The 24,092-nt window shown below is 34.4% G+C and overlaps 1 long non-coding RNA gene and 1 other non-coding gene across 2 annotated transcripts; both read left to right on the top strand.

The window, feature by feature from the left end:
- The first annotated feature begins 5,273 nt into the window (after nt 1-5,273).
- Trnaw-cca (transfer RNA tryptophan (anticodon CCA)) lies at nt 5,274-5,345 on the top strand. The gene has a single exon. It is a non-coding gene; the product is annotated as a tRNA-Trp (tRNA).
- LOC129769194 (uncharacterized) lies at nt 5,280-19,145 on the top strand. The gene is made up of 3 exons (XR_008741834.1): nt 5,280-5,558; nt 18,052-18,318; nt 18,387-19,145. It is a non-coding gene; the product is annotated as an uncharacterized LOC129769194 (long non-coding RNA).
- Nucleotides 19,146-24,092: the final 4,947 nt, after the last annotated feature.

Raw genomic sequence — 24,092 nt, forward strand, 5'->3', positions numbered from 1 at the left:
ATACGATAATCGGTATCCTAGCGGTGTTTAACACTAGAATTACCAACCGGTCAAAATGACCGGTTATATAATTTGTTCGCAAGTTTTTGCATTTAATTTTTTTTTATTTTTTAATGTTAGGACTTTTTCTAAATTCTTTTTTATGACTTTTTCTAAATTCATTTATTGATTCATATTATACATGATTTTGACACCCCACTTCCCTTTTTTCTGATGTATATATGTGGTATACCTATTTATACCAACCGGTTAAAATGACCGGTCGTGATTTTCAATGTTTCTAATACTAAAACTGCTTACGAACTGCCATTACAGTGCCAGCCAAACAAAATTTCCGGAACAATTACTGCTTTCAAATCACTAAATTCTACAAAATTCACAAATTTTCAGAATTTGTAATATATTGTGATGCTATTTTATTTATACTATTTTATTGACAGTTGTTGTATACGGTAGAAATATGTGCGGTTGAAATTAGTGCAGTTGAAATACATACAATATTGTGGACAATTGGGTTGATTTTTTTTTAATTTACCATTATTGTAGTTTGCAGTGTAAAAAAATGATTTTTTTATATTGAAGGGAAAAATAACAATATTCTACATACATGTTTTTATCTATTTATAAAACTTTACCCTAAGAAGATATGCCGAGACGCCCGAACATATCTAGAGTTTTAGAGGACGTAACCGATTAGAAAAGTTTTCCGATATCAATCAGAGTGGTTTTGAAATAAAATCCTGAAAATTGACCAATATATATTTCAGATGATCAATCAGAAGAAAAATTATTTGTTTCTTCTGGGAACAATAGTAGAATCAATGTACCTAAACTAAAAAGAATGTTGATGCTGTCGTCATCTTCGGATGAGAATGACTGCCAATTTTTGCTGATGGAACTATCTGCAAAAAAAAAGCTAAATGTACTCCAGGAAGTACATCAATAAACATAATTTTCAAAGCAATAATTAGAGCGTGTGGGAGTGTGTGTATATGTGGGAATACGTGAGTACATGTGTGTGTATCATCACGTTTTGCAATCATCATACCCACAAACGCGTTAAAATGAAAATTACGAATCGTTCAATTCGAAGGTACGCATAGCATTTTGTAATTTTGATACAGTGTGCAATTAAGTGATCCTCTAATTTACTCCAAAAACGGCTTAACGTATCAATATAAAACGTTCACAGTAGTTTAGGGGATACACTGTGTATAAAATTTACCTACTACAGCGCGGACTCGATTATATACAGTTTTTGAATTCTTTTCACTGTATATAATCAAATCCTGTATATAATCAAGTCAAAAAAAATTTTTTTTATTCGTTTTTTTTGCATGTATTTTTCGTTTTTTGAATATAAAAGAGGAATTTGATTTTTAATTCATCCCCTTAAAGTCAGAAAATGCCTTTCTCACATGGAATAAATAAATTTATCAAAATTCTCTCAGGAAGTAATAGACGATCAAATTTGATGAAAAAAACCCTTCTACGCATATGTTCGAATTTCAACAATGACAGAGTTAAGGAACTTTTTTTTTGTTTCGGACTTTGTTGCCTCAAACATGATTTACATTACAATGTATGCTACGGAATACAATTCTGTTGCTATCATTTGAAAGGCGGGAAAATTTAGTACAGGATATAGTAGTGGAACATCTAAATTAGTTAATTTTTATAACATTTTGGATGTGAAAAACTTACAAGTTAATAATTTTTAATGTGTTATTATTAATTTCATCGTAAAAATTTATGTTTAACTAGATTTTTTTCATCAATTAAATTGAAGCTCTCTAAGCGCCCTATATTTTTTTTCTTTGACACCCAACTTCTATCTTTCTTAATTTGGCTGCAATATCGATATAAACTATTCTTGGTGAAAATTCAAGTAAAATCATCAAAAATCACGATTTTTACCCCACTGTACATGTAATAGCCACTTAAATTACATTTTAATGTTGAAAGGTTACATTTCTTTTCGAAATAAATCATATTTGAAATATAAAAAAAAATATTTTTTTCCAAACTGTATATAATCGAGTCCAAAATTGTATATAATCGAATCACATATAATCGAGTCTGTATATAATCGATTCCGACCTGTATTATAAACATTTACTGCGAAATTTGCAGAATTGCAGAAGATTTTCTAAAACACTATTAAAACGTGTTTTTGGCACTTTTTTAAAATCAATGCAAAAAATTCAAATAATGTCTTTCTCGTCAAATTAACTTCATACATAATTTATTGGAGTTTTCAAACCTACATTTCCGTTTGCGGTGCGATCTTTGTCTATTGAATTATTCATCATCAACGAAGAAGGAGTATATTTTTGTCTACTACAGCTACACACACCCGAATCAAGATGCATTCGTAACATATCTCAAAACATGAAGGTTAGAGCTTCAAAAATATGTACATCCCATCTTCATGCGTTGGGTTTTCACAAAGTAACAGCATTTCAAAAATCACCTAAAAATTTAGACTTTGACCTCTGTTTTTCTAACTTTTTTGTCGAGTGTATAGGTATCTAGATAAAAACGCAAATTAAAATACTATATTTTATGCAAAATGATGTATGTATCATGTACTTGCAAAAATATGAATGAAACATATTTATACTTTTTTAATTTTTTATGTTTTGACAACTGAACATCACACCGGTCACAATGACCGGATTGGTAGAAATAGGTATATAACAAATGTCGGTATTTTTAGTGATAATAAAATTTACGACCTGTTCACATGCCTTACCAATTTTTTGTGTATGATTTTTGACTACGAACATAGTGACACGAGGTTTTTTATATATCTAGTTAATATACTGTCGGTCAACTCATTGCATCGTTCACGTTTGCTGCTTAAAAGAATAATTGAAGTCACCAGCTGTGGTATGCAAACTTTTGTACACAGAATTTTCCGCCTTCGAAAAAAATAGGGAAAGAGAAAGTACCACGTCTGCGAGTCGCTACGAAGGGGCGATGAAAGTTATGCAAATTTCGATTCAATAAGCAAGTTCTATTTGAATACGAATTGAAATTCACTGTCGCGAAGTTTATCCTGGTAAATTTCTTCGGGATAAGAAGGACAGTTTATTGTCGTTGTCGTGGAGTGGCCATCGAAAGGTATTCGTCCGCTGCTGTAAGCAGATGTGCGGTTAACGGTCAATGTCTGTTGGTGGAATGGGTTTCCGAAATTCATACGCAAAATAACTCAAAAGCATTCATATCACGAAACAAACTATTGAACAAAACATTTAGTATGGTAAAATAAAAATAAATGATTTTTCTTCTATTCAATTCAATTCAATTCAAGTAAGAGAAGATGTTCACCCTGTAAGCATTTGTTTTTGAGGACCGGATGAGATAGAAAAAATGTGCATTTAGTTGCTTTCTACCACAATTCTGAACATGCAGAGGGGAAATTTTTGCTTTAAAACCCGAACATACCGAACGTATTGGTTTCTTTTTGCCACTGATCATTCGATCTAAGTCATCTCATTATCAATCATATTCTAATCCCAGCCAAATCGCACCGAGGCAGCCCACCAAAGATTTGAGCGAATCCCTCATCGATTGCTGCCAAAAGGTCGTCACGCTCTCTTGTTCTCGCCTGTGCCTTGCGTCTCGCGAGGGCTAAACATGCAACGGTCGTTCCTATCTAGTCCTAAACATCGCCCCACTCGACGGGAAGTAGTACCTCATGTGAAGAAGCGAAGAAGCGCTCGTTTCGTTTTTTTTTTTGGCTGAAATAATAACGCATCAATGAATAGAGCAAACATAATTTATGCATGTGTAATTTATTATTATTTTAACCCCTTTTGCTGGTTTGCGAGCTCATCGGTTTTCTTCGGTACCTTTTGCCACTGGATTTGAATTGAAGGTAGAAACAGGAGATCATCATTGTGCGTGCTCGCGGAGAAGAACAGGATCCGAGTCACACGTGGCTTCTACATATGTCTGACAACAGTGAAGGGATGTTCAAGTTGGAATCGTGAACGGTATAAACGACCTGGTTGACCTAGATGTTATTTATTCAAAAAAATTGCTGATGAAAAGTGTTTATTTTAACACTTTTTTCTTTCTCCTATAAATCCACAAAATTCAACTTTACAACATTTTCTGTATGTTTCTGCTGCGTAATAGCCTTTTCTATAGTTAAAAACGCATCAACTGTTCCTTCAGAAATTTGACTCATTTCCTAATCAATATAACTTTTGACAATTTTTGTTTACCAAAAACTATGAGCTAAAATTTGAAGATTAATCATTCTGGTAATAATTGTTGATTCAAAAATGCCATAAATATTATCTTTCGAATTACAGAAAAAATTCCGTTTAATCATTCAAATATATTTTCGAATACAAAAAAAAAGATTACTTTTTCGCTTACACAACATACAAAAAAAGTTCGTCTAACACATGTACAAAAATTGCCAATCAACGCCGGTCAGAATGACGGATCTAAATATTAGCTAATGTTCAAAGATCTGAGAAAAATACCATACCTCAGTCAATTCCATCACACGTTTCCCATTGTTAGCTTTGGTGGATTCTTTTCAGTTAGCTTTCTTTGCACACCTTGTAAGCAAAAAGACCTTTCCGGAGAGCAGAAGATAGTGAAAAGGATAAATTCTCCGGAATTCTTCCCTTTCTATCCTGTCGCTGTTTGTTGAAAAACACTCTCGATTGCCAGAACGGTTTGCGCAACCAAATCAGGGGACTGACACAGATGGGCTCTCGACTTGTTTTGTTTGTTGCTGCATGGCATCGGCAGGTAGGCTAGAGGTATTGGGAAGGTGAAATAGAATGAACATGTACGAAGAAGGAACACGAAGCAAAAAAGGGGTCGGGGATGGCAGCAGTTTATGTAAATTAAATTTATTATTATTTTAATGTGAGTTTCGCTTCCTGCCGGTGTTTCCCGATTGTTCCGACGATTGTGGCGGGATGCGTTGAACATCTGATGCAGATTAGACACGATTTTTTCCCCGTCATCCTCCTCGTCTAACGAGGCGGACCCGCTGGTAGTGTTCAAGGTAAGCTGCCGGTGATTAGACGCGAGTTGGCTGTGTCGTTGGTAAAGGGTTGGAAGGTTGTTGCATTTGGGAACAGTTTAATTGCAGCATGTGTTGAATGATGACCGTAAAATTGTGCTCCGCGCGAAGTGGAATCGTTGTCACGGAAATGTTCAGGCTTCTTCAGGTTTAGGCTGTGCTTAGCAGAAAAGTAGAACAAGGCTCTAGATAGTGTATTTTTTAATCACTTTCATAAGACTCCGTGGCGCAACGGTAGCGCGTCTGACTCCAGATCAGAAGGTTGCGTGTTCAAATCACGTCGGGGTCACGAATAATAGTGGTTATTTTTTTTTTTTTTAATACTAATATGAATTTTAATTAGTGCATAAGGATGAAAGTTATTTGTGATCAGTTATTTCACGCGATTCGTGGATGTATGTAGTGTTGTTATTGGAAATTTAACATTCAAAATGATTCTTCCAGTGACATCAACCAACTGAGCATACACACCATTCATAACCATCATAACCATCAGGTCAAAGTAAGTATCGTATACCGAGTAGAAAATTACAGTTTTGTATTTTCTACGTTGTTTCATCCACTTCGTCGTTTTTAACCAGACCTCATTCAGAACTACAGGTGGCTTCTTCTTCTTCTTCAATGGCACTAACGTTCCTAGAGGAACTTCGCCGTCTCAACGTAGTATTACTTGCGTCATTTTTATTAGTACTTAGTTGAGATTTCTATGCCAAATAACACGCCTTGAATGCATTCTGAGTGGCAAGCTCTAGAATACGCGTGATCACAGTGCAAGTCGGAGGAAATTTCTTTGACGAAAAATTCCCCCGACCAGAACGGGAATCGAACCCGAAAACCCGGCATGTTAGTTATGACGCTAACCACTCGGCCACGGGAGCACAACTACAGGTGGCTTAAGAAGTTAATTTCTGCAGATGTGTTTGAATGTACGTTTTTATGATTGGTTTCGATACAGTACTGACTGATTTGGTTGCAACCCTAAACTTGTTGCTATCAATTTATTCAATGTTGAAAATGTATGATGTGTAAAATGTAGAACGGACTTTTGTTCCACTGAATTACATATTTTGAACATATTTAGAACCCTTAGACCGGCCCAAATTTGTATGAAAAAAGTTGAATTATTCAAATTTAAATTAATTGTTTATCACGATGGTCTAGCTTGATTCCCATACACATGTTTCACAGGACTGATTGTTTTTTTTTTCATTTTTTAAAATTAATATCCTTTAAGTTATAAATCTAGAGCAGTAAGCAAGTTAGAAACAAAAAATAAACTGATTGTACCATTAATATTAAAATGACCAGATGGTCAGAGGGCTAACGCGGGACACCAAAAAACGTTTTTAACGTTATGTGAACATAAACCATAGTTTAGCGAGTCTCATTTGTTCTTGAAACTCTTAACTTGTGTCCTTGTAACTAAACCGGATCTGTATTAACTCTTCCAAAATATCGGCACTTAGTTTTGATTTTTCAATGGTCTAGTTTTTGTTTATGCCTGATAAAACTCGCTCAGTCAGAGCATTTAAGTCTGGTAAGTACGATTCAAATTCTACCATTTTCTTGAAATTACCAAATGGAATGCTTGAAAATTCCAATCCATTTTTCATATCGATTTTAGTGTTAATGTATGCATTCAAAAATGAACTAATTCCGAATGGCGATGGAAGAAAACTCAAAAAGATAATTTAACGGAACAATCTTACGCCTATTAAGCCTACAACAAAAATGATTCAATACTGTTGATTCGCAGCAGCAGCAGCACTGTCAATCAACGTGTTAATCTTGTTAAATGCATTGGAAGCGTTCTGGAACAGTTTTTTTTTTTTTATTAAATCGTTTATTTTTACAGGCTCAGTTACATAAGTTTAAAGGAGCCAAACTCCTATTTGTATAGTTACAAGTATATATAAACATTTTTTATTAATTCTAATGTTAATGAAGTAGAGAACCGATTACTCGCGGCTTGCTCGAGTTTAGAAGGGTGACATTTTGTTTCAGGAAAATGATGGGATATAAGGATATGTTGACAATGTTCACACTCACATTCGCACTCACATTCATCATACTCAATTCTTATGCCTATCTTATATCTAACATGTATTTACATTTCACCTTATTCTATTGTTAGTAAGAAGGGATTTGATTTCTCGCGAAGGGAAAGGAAAAGGAGAATATAAGGATATAAGGACAATCACACACGAAGATTGATAGCTTTTAGGAAGACATATATTTGGGACATGTAATCAAGGTCTAAACCAGCTAACACATCTCTCACCGGCACATTGGGCTGCCTTCCTCTAGCCCGAAGAGAGTTTTCTAAATTCGATCTGGCAACAAGATACTCCTCGCACGACCAAACAACGTGTTCGATGTCGTGGTAACCTTGGCCACAAGCACAGATATTGCCATCGGCAAGATTAAAACGAAAGAGTAGCGCGTCTAACGAACAGTGATTGGACATGAGTCGAGAGAAGGTGCGAATAAAGTCCCGACTTAAGTCCAGACTTTTGAACCATGGTTTGAGGCTAACCTTAGGGATAATCGAGTGAAACCACCGGCCCAATTCATCTTCGAAAGGAGTGTGGAACAGTTTGCCAAATAAAAGTTTTTTTCGAGGTTCATCCATTGAAGAAAATCAACACAATCGAATTGTTATATTGAAATTAACCTACGCGGAACATTTTGTGTAACGCGGGACGTCTGGTCAGTTTAATTAATATAGATTCTCAATTTTAAAGAAAAGACGCATCAAATCTGAGGGTATTTTCCGTAACCGAGAGAAATCTCAACCCGGGAAGACACTTCATCTATCGAACCAATAAAAAAGGAACCAATTTACGCCCTAAAATGGTCTACAAACGCAAGACATGTACGATCTTCTGATATAGTTTATCTGGTAAATTTGTTTATCATCCAACCATTTCTTAGAAATTCGAAACGTTCGAAATCTTCATAGAATCTTCATACACCTTCTGCATGCATAGCTTCGACAAGAACTTTACAATTGCGTATCCAGCCGCATTGAATTCTTTTAGGTTGGTTGATTCTATTGCATATGTTCCAGTCACGATTGACATTTAATGTATGTTTTCATCAAAGTGCATGCGTAAATCTGCCACATTTAGATTGAGTTTTGTGATCTTTGATATTCTCGTTTTTGGATGGCTGAACTGAGAAAGCTAACTGTTCTTTTTCGTATGCTTTGTATGTATATTAGGGTGCCAATGAATGTATGGGAAAAAATCGACCCTAAAATTCAAAAAGTTACCCCATACAAAATGTTTAGTAGCTCGAAAAAATTCCCTATGCCAAATATCAGCTCAATCGGTCGGGAGATCGGGAGAGTGGCGCAAAGCGGTCAAAGTTTGAGTTTTTTTGAAAATCGAAAAATCACCGGAAATCGGGGTTATCAAAAAATTGTTTTGTTGCCAAATGTATTAAAATTACATGACACATCGAGATTTATAGTTATCTAAAAAAAAATGTTTTGTTAAAAATCGACTTTTCAGACGGAAAAACGACCAAATGAAAAAAAAAATTTTTTTGGACAATTTTTGTTTTTTCGAGATAACAGTAAATCTCGACGAGTAATGCAGTTTTAGGACATTTGGCATGTTATCGTGCAAATCAACATTTCGCAGCAAGTTCCGAATGAAAAAGCAAGTTACGAATGAAACATTTTTATTGGTACCCAAACCATCCGTTTTGTTTCGTATTCCGAAAAAAAAAGTCCCAGAGTGTCGATTTTTGACAATTTTTTTTTTCTCGAGATGACACTAGATCTCGACGTTTCATGCAATTTTAAGACATTTGGCATCGAAAAAACTTTGACCGCTTTGCACCACATATTGCTATGCCACATATTTGGTATAGGGTGTTTTTTTGAGGTGGTGAACATTTTTTAGGAGGTAACTTTTCGAAATTAGAGATGACCATTTTCATTGGCACCCTAATTCATCATTCGAATATCGGTCCAATTTGAACGAAGGATTTCTTTGAATGTACAGTCTTAAAATAGCTTCTCCGCAGCATTTTTGGCATTCAATAATCATCATCTTATCGACCACTCGACACGTTTCAAATTCTCAAAACTCTGATTACCTTCCAAAATTTTATTGTATACATTCCGTCGTTATCTGTAATTGCGCTGTATTCATTGTGCTGCATATTATTATCACATTAGATTTCTCTCACTTTAAAATGTTCATTTTTATGTAAGAACAATGTCGCATGTCTTGTATCAGCAATGCCGTTTTCATCATTTAAATCGAAACAGAACCATTTTTGCCCATTCGTTGATGGAATATAATTCAAAAATATTGTAGTAATATCTTATGTCTGCGTAGATTCTTCCCCGGTCAGAGTTTAGCTTTTCGTACTGATGCTACATTTTCGTTTGTTGTTTTAGATTGAGATTTTAGATATTAGATTTTGAAGTAAGAACACACGTTATATTCTTTTTTAATATTTTTGTTTCAGTTGATGAAGAGGCTCTCTCCTTTGGCAGATAAAAAAAAACTCTTTGCTACCTTCAGTAATCTTCTATTTACATAACTACAAAAGCATTAAACTAGTAAAAGATTCACACAATATCCATGTTGTGCAACGAAATACATATCTAGGATCGAAATAGATTAAATGATCGATAAATCTGCATATTTCATTTTCATTTTCACATACCGCACAAAACAAAAGAGCACAGAAAAAAATTGGCCCAAAATAGGTTTGACTGTACAACAAGCATTCAACTATTTTTAGTTTTGTAAAAGGAGCCGTCTTTGAGGAACAATAGTAAATTCTAACAAAAACAAAAACTGAAAATTGCAAGAAATCATGTTAATTTGGGCAGAAAATTTAATAATATTCATTTTATCGTAAGAAATAAAACTAAACCGAGTTTTTCAGTTTTTACAAATATGTCTTCGAAGAACAGGAGCATATTGAGGATATTTTGCTATCCCTTTACGCCACTGCGGGGTGTTTGTTGTATACCTTCACTTATGTTGATGCCATGGCACTATGCGATATGCATGGCGGACAAAAATCAGGAAATTGACTTCCAGCAATCTTTATTTTGCAAATTTATAATAAAAGCAAATACATTCACTGAAATAGAAAATTAAATAATACATTCAACAACAACAATTCAATACAACAAATACATTCACTAAAGGAGAAAAAGACAGAATTTCGAATTTATATGTTATTCCTGAGATATTAGGATAATAAGATATTAGAATGGAAATGGAATTGGAAAATCATAAGGAGTAGAGAAAAGACGAGATGATTTCAGCTTTGTTGGTCGAATTTTTTCATTCTCGTCGATTTTTGTTTTATTTCTGCCGGCCCCGCAGATATGGTTGTGTATGATTTTTCGATTATTTCCCAAAAAAAAACTCCGTAATAAACACTCAAATTCACACACACCACATAAAGAACATGTTCGTTCCTGGAATTCCTGGCATTTCTGGAGTTCTTGAATGATGGTTTAAATATATTTAATTGTAAACCGACCACCACCGTATTGATAAACATAACTTCCTATTGGGTCGGTTTCATCACTAAATTATAGTGCCTATCTGCTTTTTTTAATTTTAGTACCGTCATCCGGGGCAAATTGATCAAACGTACTAATGAAAACAAACTAAAACTTTTGAAGCTGTTATTCAATTAAATTTTAAAACTTTTTATATGATACGATCAATAATCATTGTAAGTTCAGAGGTTCTCATCGAATCACTTATAAATTGCATAAAAATTTAAACCTTTTCTGAATTGCATTTTCGTTTTCATTTTTAAGCATTGTAAGGAACATATTTTCAACACATCAAAACTATACTAATAGACGCTAAACATATTAATTTTCACTCAGCTGATTCCTTATGATTTAAAATAGCAATCAGATAGCTATAATTATTATTATTATTTTTTTTATCAGTATTATAGTGATTTTCAACTCATTTGGCTGGTTCGTCACTTTTACTTCCATTTTTGGAAGAATGTCGGGAGTGAGAATTGAACTCGTGACCTTTAGCGTGAGAGGCATGGATGTTACCACTTCGCCAGATCGTCTCCTAATTATTATTGAAACAAGTGAGAAAAATAATAATGAACTTCATTTAGAAGGGTCCAAATTGAAATAAAGCTGGGGATAGCCAAACCTGATTACTCGTAAACTCTTCTGTTCAACAGAAGGTTACAACGAGATTTTTCAAGGTGAAAAATGAAAAAAAAATAGATTAATCAGCTCCACTCCAAAGGTATGTCTTGAAAATTTCCGCTAAAAATTTTCCAAACTCCTTTTCAGAACGTATTGTGACCCTGGCACTAGTATTGGCTTTGAAAATTTTCGAGGATAGATTGAACAAAACATTTCTAAAATATTTATTTTTTTTCATGAAATTCGTGATCGATTGCCCCAGTTTACTCAATTTCGTTGCTACCTGCACGAGTATTTGAAGATTGTCTCTGGAGAATGCCGAAAGAACTTTTTTGATTGGCATTCGAAGACTCAGAAAACTGTTTAATAACGGATATCGGTAACTGCGATGTAAAAATAACTTATGACAGTTGTCGTTGGAGTTGTTGGAGAAGTTGTTACAATTGATTATAATGAAATAAAATAATGTAGATTTTCTCACAATAAATATCACAAGTCTTATTACGATTTATTTTTTTAGTATTTTTCTAGTATTAATCCTATCAAAATTGCACCATGAATTGTTCGAAAATGGTTTCAACAACATATATTAATAACGCCAACTAGAAAAATGTCGAAACTGAGAAAATGACGAAATAATTTTTGTTCTCATAGTGCAGAAAATATGATTATTGATGTCGCATATTTTTCGTATTGATAGTTCTTTTTCAAGTTGGTAAAATTAACAAACAAAGAAGGGCTGGTACCCTCGTCTCACACTGAATCCGTTTTGTTCAGCTCTGGACCATTGGTTAAATTATTTCTCAACGTTGAATATATTTCAGTTCACATTATTCCTAGGACTATACCGAATCAAATAATTAATGATTCGGCTTCCACTCTCATGTCAATTCGTGTTGATGTCATTGAGCTTCGTAAATTTAAAACACGTTTTGAGAATGAAAGTTATGAATGAAAATTGATTCCTACGTCTCAAATATGTATTTTATGATAAGACCTATTCTGGAAGTGATGATAAAATCTTGAACGAACACTGTGATAATGATTCCATTCCAGCGTGACGTGACCATTTTTTGACTCACTAAAAACACGTTTTCATGTGCGAGTCACACGATTCCTAAAAAGTAAACGACGTCAGTACAAATTTTGAAAAAGTTTCCTACAAGAATCATGAATTTAAAAACATTTTATAGTTGAATTCACTTATTGCCGATGAAAGACTTTTTTCCGTTTCAAAACATACAAATGAAAAATGGATGAAGTTCTATGATTATTCAACAATAGGTGAACGCCAATTCCAATATATTATAACCCATATACGTTGTCACGTCACAAGATTAAAAAAGTCTACTAAATATAAACTTTCTTGTATTATAGAAAGCTATATTATGATTTTTGCGTGAGTTATGTTCCTGCGTGCTTCTCATTTTTCTCTGGGATCTCTCTTTTCCTTCTAAGGGTCCAACCAACAATTATTCACACTCTAAAATTTGGTTTTGGTTTTCTGAGAAAAAATTAAAAAATTCATACCGCTCATCTAAATACAATACAGAAGTAGATTATTTTCATTGAATTTTCAACACCTTTGTAAACCTGTAAGTTCAATATTTCTTATTTGGGAGTCTCTTACCAATATATTTTTGAATTGGGGTGTGTATGTATGTATGATGCACAAAAGTATCGGGGAAAAACAAAGATCGACGTTTTTTTCAAAACTTTTGTGAACTGTGACAAATTTTTGTTACCAAAACAATAACTCAACAATTAGCCCAATAATTCGGCTTTCATTTGCTTCATAAAACATCCTAGTAGTACCTTATACTACAGATATATCTTTTATTGAATTGAAAGTAACCTTGTAGCATAAGGCTTCCAATAATTCAAGAAATAGGAATCGAATCATATCACATAGAACGAAAAAAAAGTAACCGTTCCTTTCATGAATATGCCTGCACTCTCTATTCCCAGCTCAATTTACATTGAAAATGCTCCTCTAATTTACTCGAAACTTTTATTGATCGGGAAAGAAAAGCAGCAGAACGTATCAACACAAAATGGACACAAAATAGATTGAAATATTACAAAATAGATTGAAAATTTACTTATTGACATAAGAACTTGATGTAGAATTTGCAAAGGAGCAGCTAATTTTCGTAAAAAAAAACTACAAAAATCTTATTTTTGACACTTTATATATAAAAAGAATTGAGATATTTTTTCATCAAAATAATAATTCAATTTGTATAACCAAATTTCCAAATAATCCTATCAATTCTGTATGGACCAGAATCTACTAAACGGGAAGAGGGTTTTTTATTATTGAAATTGAGTTATTCCTCTACAACAGAGACTCTCAAACTATTTTGGCCAATAGACCCTCTTTCCAGAATGAAATTGAATGAAACTTTGTGATTGGTCATGTGAGTAAACTTGATATCATTTTCTCATCGATAAATAGACGAAAATTCAGAATACATCAAATGTTATTAATAATTAATAATGCAAATTTCAGCAATACTACTTTCCGCTAAAATATTAGTCATTCTTATTACGAGTTGCTTCACATAACACAGCTTATACAATATCTTGTCGATCCCTGGGAAATTGATTTCGACCCACTTTGAGAATCCCTGCTCTAGAATACAAAGTTAGTTAAAACAGAAAATGCATATTATTGAATAATTGCTATTGCTGGTTCAAGTAAAAGTAAATGCAAACAACCAAAATAATGTTGACGATAATATAAGCTGTAGATTTAGGATAGGAAGCACAGCTTTTAATTTAAAGTAAATGTCAAGCAATTGTGTTAGATTTGGGACAAAGAAATCCATTATTTTTGCGTGAAATTCAAAACTTTTTTTTATACGTTTCGGATTGTCCGATTTGGGTAAAATATGCACCATTTTGTTGAAAAATTTGATACCATTCTACTTGATAATGTCTCTCTCATAGAAGTCTTGGTCCTTATCGGCGAAACACTCTACACCCAAAATTGATTTTAAGCTCATATTTTGTCATCCCGATTTATGACATTAAATGAGACATAACATAACAGAAAATGTCATGACTCACAAATACTGGTAAGCATTTGTATAATATACATGGTACATCAATATAAGATTAATACGAGCGAGCGCAACAAAAGATAAATAAGCTTTCCGCATACTTTGCCACCGAGATAGATATTGTTCTCCTTCATGCGCTCCTTTTTTACTCTTAGAAAACACTTCCGAACTTCATTTCATAATCAGGTGCAATATTATCACGTATTTGCTGAACAACTGCTGAAGCATCATTAGGATCGATCCCCCTATTGACGTCGTATGGATTTTTTTTTTGCACAATCCCAAATGAAATGAGAAAAGAAAACAGAAAGAGATGTCTGCACGCTCATTATTTGCGAATTTCAATCTCCAGCACACTAAATGGCATCATTTCTGGACGTTTTTGTCAGCTTCAAACGGTCCATTTGCTGACAGTAGAGATTTTAATTTAGTGTATTGCGCTTGTATGCTTGCCAGTACCCTATTTTGTGAACTTAACGTTCTATGTTTTTTGTTTTTTTTTCTATTATATGTTTTTATATGTTCTTTTATTTTATGGATCATTAACAAAATATTATTTTTCACTGGTTCCATACATTTTTGTTCTTCATGTTTATGTCCACTCACCCCGTTTTTAAGTGTTTGTTTGTGTCCTTTTTTTTAAATAACTGGAGCCCTCAAATAAGGATCCTAGGATCCTCAAATAAGAGTATCTTCGAGATGGGGTAAGTGGAGGGCAAAAAATTAATTTTTAAAATTTAAAAATAAAAAATAATCTTCATGTATTTCAATGTTACAATATCGTTACCATAAACTCAATTCACAATTTCAATGATCTGGCTCGCATTTTCGCCTTTCTAAAAGAAAAAGTGTAAAATGTACTAAATTTTCCCTTTGTTGACTTCCATTGTTAACACCCTGTTACTCACAACTGAATGGAACAAACAAAAAACAGCGAAATATTTTTTTAGTGTAAAATGTCACCTTCACAACGAGCCTAAACTTGAAATCGTATGATAAATATTGCGTTAGATATTGTTCACTAAACTACCGAGAAAATAATGATAATGGATTACTTTATCCCCAATCTAATATTTGCAGCTAATAGAATGACCAAAGAACCGGAGCGAATTACATTTCCAATTGTTCTACTACTATAAAAAATAGTAAAAATGCGGGAGTTATGAGTGTTGAGTTTACTCAAAAGCTATAATTATGGTATGGGAACATCTAGGGTTAAAATAGGAACACTAGTACTTGTAAAAATATATGAGAAAAGTCCTCAAAAATTCCTATGGAATAACATTTTTTTTATTGTTTGTGCATTACACATACACACGAAAACATGCTGCCAAGAGATCCGGTACTAAAGAATCGTAAATATGAAATAATGTAGATTTTGTCAATATGCTCATTCGTCATAAAGCCTTTCAAAAATCACTAAAAATTGTCGATGTTTCAGTATGCTCCACTATTTTTTGTTGTTAAGTTTTACATGTGAAAAAGACTCAGCTTTCCAAAACACAGAAAAAAAGCTAGAGCTCGACTGCAAAACAAAACACAGAAAAAAACCATTTTTGTATAGTTTAATGTTTTTCCTAGAAAGTTCAAAAGAATCAATAAATTTAATTCAACATTTACAACAACCTCTGTCAAGACTCGAACCAACTGAATGATAAACTCAATCCAATAGACTCTAACGTTTTGATGGAGGAAACAGATCAATGGAAGCGGCCAGATGGTGCAGAAACAGAACAAATTAAAAATAAAACGAAAATTGACATTAGGCCGTAACTTAAATAAAACTAAACAACTAAAAAAATCTGTTCTCACCAACTATATGTTCTTGGCCTCAAATATAGATGAAATAACATAAATTCTACGAATTGAAAAACAAAACATTCGCGAAACACGAATTTTATATTTGACATATTATTATTAGTTCTATTCTGGCATATATATATATATATATATATATATATATATATATATATATATATATATATATATATATATATATATATATATATATATATATATATATATATATATATATATATATATATATATATATATATATATATATGATCAATTTCCAGAACACGGAACACGCTCCCGATAAATGCTAACTTTCAATGTCGACTTCGTTCTGATTAACTTCTGTGACTTTCTGAATAAGCTCTTCTAAATATTATATCAAAGAACAAATATATCAATATATTTGTTATATATATATTATATCAAAGAATTCAATTTTCCAGAAATTCGCTCAAATTTTTTTCGCTCAGATTTTTTTTTGTAGAATTTTAACAAATGCTGAAAGACAGCTTTAAGTGGTCATAATATTTGTGTTATGATTTCTTTTTCTTGTGTTATGATTTCTTTAAGATACTGTTAAACTTTAAATTTCATAGAGCTTATTTAGCCTCAAACCACTTTAGGAATTTACAAACAAGCTACATCAAATGATTTTTTTTCGCTCTGTGAAAACTAAACAGGACACACTCTCATCCTCTAGAGAACATTAATCAATTTTTATTTGGCATGCACTCATTCAAAATACAATTATGGAATGACAATATGAAGGCATGCATACAAAACGAGTCTCCAAAAATACTACATTTTGAAAAACGGATGTCTGAGCCCAACTCATAGGCCACACAATCTTCGTCCAATATTGTAATAATTATATTCAAATTAGTTCCATTGTCATTGATGTCTCTCACTGGATTATGCGAAATTATATGCAAAATTTGAATGTACTATGAAAAATATATGATTATGTTCACTTTACTGATAATGTATCAAAAAAACAGCATGTGCAAAATACTTTTGGCCTTGAAAATATTTGTTTTTCGAACGCCAACAACGATCTTTCCTACGCACAACCATTTAAATTTTTGAAACTGTCCGAGAGTACATCTTTCAAAACAAGAAAAAAAGTCGTCAGCTCATTTGTTTATTTTCATAATTTTGAGATAATGTACGTTTTAATTTAATTGTCGCTACACTATGGAACACTCAGATAAGAGTTTCCTAAAGATAAAGGAACTATAAAAGATGATGGCGTTATCACACAGCGATTAATAACAGAATCTGTTGAGCTGAATGCCAATTAATCGAGCAACATTCCAATTATGTGCTGTTAGCCTGGAAATCAGCAATCATCACGTAAACCTACGTTTGGTCCAGCAGACAAGGTGTGATTATTTTTTATGTTCACTAATGTATGTCATTAGCCGGCCTAAGCTATCATTTCTCGGGCCCGTGTCTCTTTTTACAACACGAGTGGCTCCAGAAGTCCAACTTAATGTCTGCGTTAACCACTGTGGCTGGTGGAGCCAGTCTCCACCGTCGGGGTTTCGATTAGCTGCTAAACCTCCAAAAGACTACTTTTTATTCAACCCGCAGGCAGTTTTAACACAGTCGTTTGCAAAATCAATTACGCGACACTTGCCATACTTTCTGTGTCATTATTGATTAGCCTCTGTAGGTGATCCCGTCGTTTATAGTTCGCCCGCCGATTTTCACCTTCGCACCCAAACAGGTCCGTTATATGGCACGGATCACGTGGCCTAAATTTACCGGCCCCATAATTAATTGATGCCATGACCTACCTTCATTTCCCGACCGATTGCACCATCTCGCTCGCTCGTATTCTGCACTCATCAGCTGTGTGGAATTAGGAAGGCGAACTTCACTTGTTTTTTTTTTATTTCATTCTTGTTTTTCCCACTCTCACTTTCATTTCCCACTTCATTATATACTTTTATTTCACTCATCAGCCGCAAACAAAAACACGGCACCAACACTAAGCCCCGCGACTCTCACTCTTAATGAGAGTAATGAGCGAAATGAGCGAAATTAACACACACTACCGCGAAAGCATCATCAGCGATCATCACCGGAATCACCAGCATCGTCTTCGTCTTCCGTATCGCATCTACGGTATCGCATCCTCGGCATGCCGACAGAAGGATGTAATTAGTGTCGCCATCCCCTCAGGCGCAGGGAGAGAGGAAAAACAGCTGACTACCACTACTCCACCAAAAGTTTGTCGTCATTAACTGCTCTGTTTTTGCTCAGATATTAATCACCGCTATTTTCCACTTCGTTCCAGCACTCAACCGATCCCGTCGATAGCTGCGGCTGCCGCTGCGGTTGCTGCAAGGATCCATCCCCCCATTAGCGAAAAAAACGTCTGTCTAAACGGGCGAACGATGAACGAATGAACGTCGCGACGTTTTTGCGCGTCTTGATGCTATCGAAAGCATCATTCTTCTACGCTATACTACTCGCGAATGCTGCCGCTACGTTTGACGTTTTTTTTTGGTCATTTTTCCTAACTTGCAGCAAATTTCCTAACCAACCCAGCTCAGAGAGGGTATTTCCTCCTTCAACGACGGAATCCTTAGCACTTCTCCTGCGCTCTCGACGCCAGCGACGACATCGACAACAACGGGAGCAGAACTGTGCCGTACCCATATATCCTAAAACTGCATGGAAGAAATCTATCCCTACAACCACCAAGACCAAGACCAACGAGCAAGACCACGGCAACGGCAACGATGGCGACGATGGTTGGAAATGATATATACATAGAGAGCAAGAGAGTTGTAGCTGCTCTTGTGTAAATAAAGGGATTTTCCTTCCACGAGAAAACCACCCTCGCCCACTACCAAACCAAACCAGTTCCCGAACACGGGGTGCAGGAGAGAAACAAGTCAAAGTCACACACTGCTGTGAGCAGCGTTGCCAATGTTCCAGTTTGAACTGTATTCTTCCAGTTTTTTTCCCTCGATCCAGTCAAACAGTTAAAGCCTAAAATTTTCCACTGTTTTATAATATTGGTCAGTTTTATCCAGTTTTTTTTATTTGTGCTACCTATATTATGTGTTTTACCTATTTTATGTAAAATAAATTCACAATGCATAAATATTATCCTTTCCTCATCTTTCCTATTCCTTGACAAATTTTCGTTCGATCGATCTGAGGTGTATTTTATCATGCTAATCGTTTACATCCGTTTACACCAGGGATTCTCAAACTATTTTGGGCAAGCGACCCCTTTTTCTGAATTTAGTCTTCAGACCCCTAAGCCAATTTTTTTGAAAATCCTATCATTAGTTTTTTTTTTAACTGAATAACTATCAATGTTTTTAACATTGCAGTTAGTTAAATGAGTAAAATTGACATTATTTTCTCGCAGAGGCGATCTGGCGTAGTGGTAACATACGTACCTCTCAGGCAGAAGGTCACGAGTTCTGTTCACGCTCCCGACATTCTTTCAAAAAATGCAAGTAATGTGACAAACCAGTCAAAATGTTGAAAGGCACTATACAATATAGACTTATGTCTATTATTTTAATAAATATGAAGTGTAATTAATAATTATTAATACAAACAAACTATAAAAACAATCAAACCACAATCCAAACTATCCGCAACTACCAAAATATCAAAATACGGTTCAATATTGATTAGTTAAAGCCTTAAATCTCCATGTTCGTTGATTTTCAAATAGTTTCTTCGGTCTTGGATTGTTTGTGATTACACTGAAGCCTTTTTAGACAAGAATGATGATGGAAAACTAAGAAGAAATTTTCAGCAATCTCCCACATCGTGGGATACTGTGTTTCAATGTTGCGTTGTAACCAGAACTTATGACAACCTTGGTTGTGCCCCTGCTTGAGCTTCTCATCTGTGCTGAAGATAATCAACTTCTCTTGCTTTACCACCTTGGCTCATTCCATGGCTGTGATAGAGTACGGATTTATTTTATGTAGAAGTAACCGAGTAAAGATTTCGCCGTTTTTCTCATATAGCTGAGCAAATAATCGAGTGTTCAAAGAATTGCTTCGAAGATTTTTGATAGCACTCATAACATATAACAAAGACTGATGATGATTTTTTGCTACTTCATGCTGTCTGTGAAACACGCATTGAATGACCAATACCTCACGCAGTTGTAACTTTGAGTGAGCTGTTAAACCACGATGACGACCAAATCTTCTTCCATGGAATAGCTTTGTCGGTAAAAAAACAATTGCACGGTCTGAATGATCGATTCTCCTCTGGTATCAGTCTTCATATATGTAGCAAAAATCATTTCTTGGCACATGTTTTCATCTTTAATATATCGAACATACCCTAATAACAAAGCTTCATTGCTCTGGAGAGAAAACATGTTGGTCTATAATAAATTGAATAACATTTCTCTCTCTGCGCGACCCACCTCAAGCAGAGCCATGTAATTTCACTTCAATTGACACATTGTCACTTAATAATAAGCCTATCGTCTTTCAATTTGCTGCAAACTCGTGCAGACTGAAAATAGTGCTACACTCTCTTCACGCTCAATAGAGAGACCTTGATACAGTCTCGTTTCGCTTCACGTCCATTCTTTTCATTCTTCACAGCGAAACGAAATTATCCAATCATCAAATGAAAATGAAAGGTTTGAATATCGAATGAAAGTGTCTTATTTTGAATGAAAAATTCGTTGGAACTCGAACCGTATTCACTGAAACTAATGAAAATGACGATGTGAAAGAATTTGCAGTATACTAGCAATCGTAATCAGTTGTAGGCGCTGGTTGAAAGACTAGTGTGCCTGTGAAACTAACTGAAGAAGCCTTAATATGCCACTTACAATTCCACTTTTTTTGAAAGACGGTTCGGGAAAATCAAGTTTGGAGAAATGAAATCAAATGAAACTTTCAATTGAAAGCAGTGATCGTCCTTTCACGTTTGAAACTGAAAGCAACATAAAGCCCATTTAAATTATAATGAATAACCAAGGGAAAGCACCTGCTTTCAAATTCAAAGGAAATGACAGAAGAACGAGAAAGGAAATTGAAGAATCGATGTTTCAGTACGCGTAGTGAATACAAACAATCGGAATTGAAATTGACTGAAGAGCGAGGAAAAAGGAAAAAAAAATCATTTTCATCTTTTAGTTTCGAAATTGTCAAGCCGTGATTTCAAGTTTTCTGAAATAATTTAAAAAAAAATTTGTGCGCCATGGACATAGGTAACATAATTATTTTTCAATCACTTTATTCTAGTTCACTTCAATTTAGCTATGTAAACACGTTGTAATCTCTTGAATTAAATTAGAAGATGAGTATATTCTCATTCAAGCTCTAACTTATTTCAGAACGCAAATGAACTTGTAACCTAAGGACAAGCTCGTATACAGTAAAATATCAGGAGCATGTTTGGACATAAATTTGATGACGACTTCCTTCGTGTTAAATCGCGTACAGTAAAACCTTTTTTTGTGCGGTTTTTTATGCAAATTTTTTTTGTGCTAAATTTCATGCTATTTTTTTGTGTGATATTTGAAAAAAATGAAGTCATCGGTTATTTATTTCGTTTTTCTATCTTTGATCTGTATTTCATCGCTCTAAATAGAGACTGTATCAGCTAATTCCCATTGTTATGTATTGTTTTGTTTGTTTTAGGGTGTCAGTAGGAGCTTATTAGAAGGAGAAAAGTGACTTTGTACTAAAATATTAATGGGTGGTTCACGTATAAGATGTTATACGTGAACCACCCACTAACTATATATATGTTGCAGCATCTTGAACATTTCAAATAAGAACTTGTGTTATTTTATAGGGTTCGATTTTCAGACAGCGTCGAACCCCAAAATCAATTTTCGGTTATATCGACCCCTGGGAAACCGAAATCGACCCCAGGGGGTCGATATCGACCACTTTTTTACACCATTCGACCAATTAACGAAATGAAAATCCGAAAATCTCTTGTGTCACATCATGCGGCAAAGATAAGCTTTAGGTAACCTGAAAAGGAAACCTTGTACAATTATTTGGACTGGAGGTATATTCTATTATTTATAGCATTTTTTTGAATCAAAATCCAATCGAAGCGGTAGAAAATTAACTGTGGGAAACTTGAGTAGGTAACAGAGAGAACTCCTCTAAAGCGATATCTTTTGTTATCCATAGCGTATACACATTATAAAACTCCATTCGCGACGGCGGAGAGTTAATTTTGGGAAACCTGAAAAGATAACCGGAACTCTAAAACCAATCGGACAGGCGATATATTCTGTTATCCATCTATACCGAATTTCAATCTCGAAGGGGGAGAATTATCTTTCTATAGGTTATGGCCATGGATAATAACTATTACAACCGTCCTCCCTAGGGGCTTTGGACCCTCTGCTCTGTTTCTCAATAGTTTCAATTGCTTTTTCGGACATTCTACCATAGGGATCCGTCATTCGCAGGCGGAGTTTTTTTTATTGTTGAGCAGTAAATACGAGATTTTTCAAGTTTTATCCATATAAAATCATATTTCCTAGAGGTTTTAGAGGAAAATATCCTCAAATATTAAGACGCGCCGCGCTAGATATGAGGTACAGACTAGGGGGGCGTTGCTGAATAATGGTCAGCTGCATCCCAATAGGAAGTATCCCGTGTCGGGCACACGTACAGAGCATAGGAGACAGCAACATCCCAATTACGAAAACACTTGTAATACTAACCTCGAGCCAACCGCGAGTAATCGGTTACATATTACTAACATAGATAATAAGAAATATTGTCAAAGTATTGGACTCCCGGCCCCGTGAGGCTAACGCCATATGAGCCTTGATAAAAATATATATTTTGGATCCTCAAATATTGTTTCACAGTAATGTTCGTGTGGTGGGAAACGTTATTTTGAGCTGCTCGAATGATTAATTACTGCTTTTTCGCTATTCATGAACTCAATAAAAATACTACACGAAGCTTCGAAAGAAATTATATTTCTCAACCATTGGAATAGGTGAAAAAATCATTTTAGATAAACCCAAGCCGAATTTCCTGAGATAAAACGATTTTACAAGATCCAGTTTTTTTTTAAATGTTATTGGCAACCCTGGCTGTGAGCCGTTCTGTTCGTGTGTTTTCTGTGCTTATCAGATGAGTGTTGCCATATTTTTTCTCTCTCTTCTAAACTAGCTTTATTGTAGATGCTGAATGGTAAGATTCAAATGTATTTATTCAATTCATGATTCACCTATTATGTGGGTAATCAAATTTGGCCTGTGGAACATTCTTACTCATAATATTATGGTTCGAAAGTGGTAGGAAACTCAATATTGCAGTACTATTTTGAGTAATGAGACACTGTTTATGGCCAACAAAGCTCAAGTGTTCGGAATTTGAGACAAAATGGTAATTTGATGGATTCTTTGTCTTAGGAGTTTTGTTTTTTTGTCCTAAAAATTTGTAATCAACTTCGTTAGCATCATACAAACTAATATTTTCAAACTGATATACGTATTCGTCCTTTTACATCAAACTGCTATATGTTTTACGTTCACTTTATCTCTGGAATGTACAACACATTTGAGGGAAGAAAGGGTGGCGATCTCTTTGTCACATACGGACTTATTGTGTTCATTTCAATACTCACTTTCGATATTAACTTTGGGAGAAACAAAACTTTATAATCAATTTTTAGTAGAATTTTTGACGTAGAACTACGTCTTTCATTAAGGGTGCCAAATCAGAAAACAGGTCACGTTTTTATGAAATGAAGTTAACATTAATAACTATTTTTGCCGCGAACGGATTTTGGCGATTTACATACCAAACGAATCGGAAATTCCCTAAGATGTGTTGGAAATGCTACACATTACAATCCCATAGTCTGTATATGGTTTAAATTGATGAAAATTTGAAGCATTCCCATTTCCTCATACATTTGTTCTGTCCATTTGTGTGCTTTCCCGAACAGAGCTGTTAGTAACGAGCAACTTATCGACGAGCAACGAAGGGTAAATCATAAGATGTAAAGACTCCGTGAA

Source organism: Toxorhynchites rutilus, chromosome 2, assembly GCF_029784135.1.
Source record: "Toxorhynchites rutilus septentrionalis strain SRP chromosome 2, ASM2978413v1, whole genome shotgun sequence".
Classification (NCBI taxonomy): Eukaryota; Metazoa; Arthropoda; class Insecta; order Diptera; family Culicidae; genus Toxorhynchites; species Toxorhynchites rutilus.